Source organism: Arachis ipaensis, chromosome B05 (genome assembly GCF_000816755.2).
Source record: "Arachis ipaensis cultivar K30076 chromosome B05, Araip1.1, whole genome shotgun sequence".
NCBI classification, from domain to species: domain Eukaryota; kingdom Viridiplantae; phylum Streptophyta; class Magnoliopsida; order Fabales; family Fabaceae; genus Arachis; species Arachis ipaensis.
Genome location: NC_029789.2, coordinates 128,949,923 through 128,956,147, shown reverse-complemented (window position 1 = coordinate 128,956,147; position 6,225 = coordinate 128,949,923).

The window sequence follows — 6,225 nt, the reverse complement described above, 5'->3', positions numbered from 1 at the left end:
TTGAAGCAAGAAAAAGCAGTGAAAAACACAAAGCTTGCCAAAAAAAAAGAAAAAAAAAGAAAAAGCAAGCAGAAAAAGCCAATAACCCTTTAAACTAAAAGGTAAAGGGTAAAAAGGATCCAAGGCTTTGAGCATTAATGGAGAGGAGGGCCCAAGGGAATAAAATCCTGGCCTAAGCGGCTAAATCAAGCTGTCCCTAACCATGTGCTTGTGGCGTGAAGGTGTCAAGTGAAAAGCTTGAGACTGAGCGGTTAAAGTCATGATCCAAAGGAAAAAGAGTGTGCTTAAGAACTCTGGGCACCTCTAACTGGGGACTCTAGCAAAGCTGAGTCACAATCTGAAAAGGTTCACCCAGTTATGTGTCTGTGGCATTTATGTATCCGGTGGTAATACTGGAAAACAAAATGCTTAGGGTCACAGCCAAGACTCATAAAGTAGCTGTGTTCAAGAATCAACATACTAAACTAGGAGAATCAATAACACTCTGAATTCTGAGTTCCTATGGATGCCAATCATTCTGAACTTCAAAGGATAAAGTGAGATGCCAAAACTATTCAGGATTGTAGATGTAAACCCCACTATAAGAGAAGACATGGGCTTAATCGAACTCTCATTCTCATGCAAATTCACATCTTAAGCTTATAATAGTTTTGGTTCCTTGAGGACAAGCAACAGTTTAAGTTTGGTGTTGTGATGCGTGAGCATCTTTCTTATCTTTTTCTAGTGAATTTGCATCTAATTTTTTGAGTTTAATTAAGAATTAATTATATTTTAGCCACTATGGATGCTATTTTGAGTTTTGTGCAATTTTATTTATTTTAGGTAGCATTCGGATGGATTTGATGAAGTTTCTGCAGAGAAAGAGAAGAAACCAAGGAGATGACCAGCAAATACCGACGCGGACGCATGGCTCACGCGACCGCATGGAATGGAGAAAATCGCAATGACGCGATCGCGTGCCTGACGCGAACGCGTGGACTGGAATCTGCACAAATAACGCGAACGCGTGGACGACGCGGACGCGTCACATGAGCGATCTGCAGAATTGACAGAAAACGCTGGGAGCGATTTCTGGGCTATTTTGACCTAGTTTCCAGCCCAGAAAACACATATTAAAAGCTGCAGCATGGACAATTCAAGTGGTCCCATCCATCCATTGAAGATTTGATTATTTAAATTAATTCAAATTTAAATTCAAATTTTAATTCTAGGAAAAGATATTATTTTAATTTTCAGTTTTAGATATTAGATTTTAAATTTATTATGATTAGTTATAAAAGGAGGAAGCTTTCCTTCCTTTGTGGAGGTCCTGGGGAGATTCCACCTCATCCCATCAGGGTAGGGGTGTGCATGGCCCGGCCCTGCCCGAAGATCCGGCCCGGTCCCGAACACTTTAGGGGCTAATTTGATGTGATTTTATTGGGTCTAGGGCCGGGTATGGGTCTCAAAAGTAGACCCGGTCATTATTTCGGGTCGGGTCCGGGCCATAGCTCGGGTCACCCGAAATCGGCCCGGTGGCCCGGTCATCATACACAATTAATATTTTTTTTACATGCTAACTTACAAGAAGGTATCAAGGTAATATAATGTTAACGGCCCGGTTTTCACCCGATTTTTACCCGGTATAATCGTGGCCCAAAAGTGTATAGGTTTCATCGGGTCTAGGGTCGGGTTCGGGTCTAACAAATAGGCCCGGTATATATTTCGGGCTGGGTCTGGGTCACATCAAACCCGGTTTCACCCGGCCCATGCACACCCCTACATCAGGGGAATATAATTGACAATCCTAATTTTCTCTCTTTTCTATGAACAACTAAACCTCCACTGTTAAGGTTAGGAGCTCTGTCTATTGTATGGATTGATAATATTATTTTTCTATTTTAATTCATGTCTTGATTTATATTTTAAGAATTGTTTTCGCTCTTTATCTTATGAATTTGGGTGGAACGGAAGTATGACCCTCTTTCTATTTGAGTTCTTGTAAAACTTGGAAAAGCTCTTTACTTGAACAACAGCTTGAAAACAATTTCTCCTAAATTTTAATTTTCTGGATTTAACGGGATACGTGACATATAATCCTTTCATTTTTGGGTAATTAGAGTTTTTGTGGCCTATAAACTAGAAATTGATTATCACCCTCTAATTGGAATTAATTGACCAAGGAATTGGCTGTTGATGAATTTTAGAGGAAACTAGGAAGGTCTAAGGAATTAGGGTCTAGTCACATATAGTTTGCCATAAATTAAATCCTACATGATTAAAATAGTTAGTAAGAAAAATTAATCCGGAAAAATAGATAATTCTGAAACCTTAACTATTTTTTCCATATTTTATTCCCAATTTATTTATCTGCCTGTCTTTAATATTTTTAATATTTTTTAATATCTTTTGAACTCCCAAACATTATTTTCTGTTTGTCTAACTAATCCTATCAAACGCTATTGTTGCTTAATCCATCAATTCTCGTGGGATCGACCCTTACCCACGTAAGGTATTACTTGGTTTGGTACGACCCGGTGCACTTGCCGGTTAGTAAGTGTGGTTGTAAATACCGCACCAGATACCGATGGGTATTTGTGAGAAAACGAAATAAGAAAAATGAAGTTGTGTGCTACAAAGCCCGACTTGTGGCACAAGGTTTTTCACAAAGGTCTGGTATAGATTATGAAGAAATGTATTCCCCTATAGTGGATGCGATAACATTGCGTTATTTGGTCAGTTTATCTGCATATCATAAACTGCATATGTATTTAATGGATGTGGTAACAGCCTATTTGTACGGCTCATTAGATCGGGATATCTATATGAAAGTCCCTGAAGGACTAAAGATATCTAAACCATCCAGTGAATATTCGCAAGGGTTATACTTAGTTAAATTACAAAGATCTTTATATGGTCTAAAGCAATCTGGACGAATGTAGTATAATCGTCTTACTGAGTATTTGGCCAAAAACGGATTCAAGAATGATGATATCTACCCGTGTGTTTTCATAAAGAAAACTACATCTGGATTCATTATAATTGCTGTGTACGTTGATTATTTAAATATCATTGGAACTCCTGAAGAGATTCCAACAATTATAAAAACTCTAAAAGAAGAGTTTGAGATGAAAGAACTTGGAAAGACTAAATTTTGTCTCGGCCTGCAAATCAAGCATACAAAAAATGGGATCTTTATTCATCAAACGACATACACATAAACGATCTAGAAAAGATTTTATATGGATAAGTCACATCCATTAAGTACTCCAATGATCGTAAGATCTTTAGATGTGGAAAATGATCAATTTCGTCCTAAAGAAGAGAATGAAGATATCCTTGGTCGTGAAGTACAATATCTTAGTGCTATTGGAGCGCTAACGTATCTTGCTAATAACACACGACCTGATATATCATTTGCTGTGAATTTACTAGCAAGATATAGTTTCTCTCCAACCAGAAGACATTGGAGTGGAATCAAACAGATCTTTCGATATCTTCATGGAATGGTTGATATGTGATTGTTTTATCCCTATGGATCCAAGTCACAATTAGTTGGCTATACAGATGCTGGATATTTGTCTGATCCACAAAAGGAAGATCTGAAACAAGATACCTGTTCACATATGGTGGTACAGCTATATCATGGAGGTCCACGAAACAGACAATTACAGCAACATCCTCTAATCATGCTGAAATACTGACGATACAAGAAGCTAGTCGCGAGTGTTTTTGGCTGAGGAGTGTGATCCAATATATTCTGTCATCATGTATACTGGTTGATCAGAAGATAGCTCCAACTGTCCTGTTTGAAAATAATACAGCATGTATTGCTCAACTTAAAGGCGGATATATCAAAGGTGATAAAACAAAGCATATTTCTCCCAAATTCTTCTTCACTCATGATCTTCAAAATCAAGGGACAATTGATGTCCAACAGATCTGCTCAAGTGACAATCTGGCAGATTTATTTACAAAGTCACTCCCAAAATCCTCCTTTGAAAGATTGATACATGAGATTGGGATGCGCCGATTTCGAGACATTAAATGATGTCGACAAGAGGGGGAGACTGTACTCTTTTTTCCTTGGTCAGATTTTTTTTCATTGGGTTTTTCTTGACAAGGTTTTTAATGAGGCAGTCCCCGTCACAAAGGATATTGTACTCTTTTTCCTTCACTAAAGTTTTTTTCCACTGGGTTTTTCTTTAGTAAGGTTTTAACGAGGCATAATCCTAAATGGTCATCCAAGGGGGAGTGTTGTGATAAGGATAAAAGATGAGGTTGATGACCATCATTAATATGGGCGTAATTTGATTTCAATAATGAATGGCTCAGCTTCTCATGGCAAACATAAATTAATGAAGTTGAAATTGTAAACTTCACACGCCTATAAATAGTGAAGCAATCTGAGAAACTATATACAGCAATAACAAATCTTCTCTCTCTTTTATATTACTAATACAATTCTCTCTCTTTTACAAGTATTTTTGAATATTCTTCTCTCTCACTCTTTACATATAATATTAGTAAATATATTAATCATCTTTATTATATTGAGATAGTAATTATGGTACTAGAGTCTTCTACTTATATTTCTTTATTTTATATTTTTTACAACAAAAGATAAAACGAATCAGCCTATATAATTTTTAATTTAAGCGGGTTGAATCTAAACAGATTAAACTAGTCCGTTTGATAATCCAAAATAAAATGGTCATGGCTTATATGATTCTATGAGAAAATAATTAATAAAGACGAATATTGTAAATACAGTTGTTAACATCTCAAATCAACCTTCAAAAGGATTTTAGTAAGATATTTTTGTTTCTAACAAAGTGGTCAAAATTGACATATTAGCCAAATTAGTCCTCATCAAATAAGATTTTGTTTTGTTAGTTCCTAAATCCTAATAGAATTCACCTTCTTAGATGGATTGATTTGACAATCTTAAATTTTTCGTGACTTTTGTATATTTTTCTAAACAAAAATAGTGACGAATTTGATTAAATTTGTTAACTTATAACATCACAATTTCGTATAAAGATTGATTTATTTATTAAAAGTTAATTTGAGATATTATTCATATAAATAAAAAATAAATTCATATTCCGTTCAATATAAATAAATGGGAGTTGGCAGAAATGATATAACATGTATGTGTTTAGATTTGTCATGTTTACAAAAGTTTTATCAATTATAATATGTAATAAGAAAATAACAAAAAGAAAATAAATTTTGTTTTTGACTTGGAGAGTTAGAATGTGTTGCTTGGATCACATTGATGTAAAAACACCTAAAACAACTTATCACTTCTATTTACATTGAGTCTATACACTATTAAATATTCGTAAACTCTCGAATAAATCGTGTTATGTTAAATTGTACTTGTTTACATATACAGCAAAATAGAAATATGAAAACACAAAATTATATTTGATATATAATATATGAATATAAAAATTAATATATTTTTTATTTTTTTGACTAAAAAAACACTACTATATTGATAAAATTTTTTATAAAAAGTAGAATATTTAGGATGAGAAAATTCGTAGACATGGTTTAGACTTCATTAATAAACTAGAGTAACATAGATTTTGGATAGTCCCACAATTAGAAGATCAAACTTGCATTTAATCGAATCAGTATAAATGTAAGCACGCATATTTAAGAAGCAACACTTAATAGGTATATATGCATTTTAGTTGACAGAATTTTACACACCGAAACTTTCTTGTAGGAGAGATACTGAGATATTATTGCCTTTGACTTTAGCAAATATTAATGGACAAAACTTCCCCATCCATATTAATTATTTTATTTTATTTTATTGAAGAAATCCTACGTTTTCATAGTAGGAGCAGCCACAACTAGGATTTTTTATGTTAATAAATAAAATAAATGTAATATTATCAAAATAATTTTTTTTAGAAAATTTATCGATTTAAATTCTCTTATCATATCTCGTTTACAGTGTAAACGAGATGACAATGCGTGTATCTCGTTTACACTGTAAACGAGATATGGCACCAGTAGCGGAACTTAGTTGAAACAAGGGTGTAAGACCCATAATTTAAAAAAAATTGTTACGAGTTAATTACAATTTATTTATTCATTAAATACTTTATTTTTAGAAATTATTTTACTAAAAGTAATTAAATCAAATTTTGACAATTAAATTAAAAATTTTACTTAATTTTATAATTATTGAATAATTTTCTATATTTAAATTATAGAACTTACTTA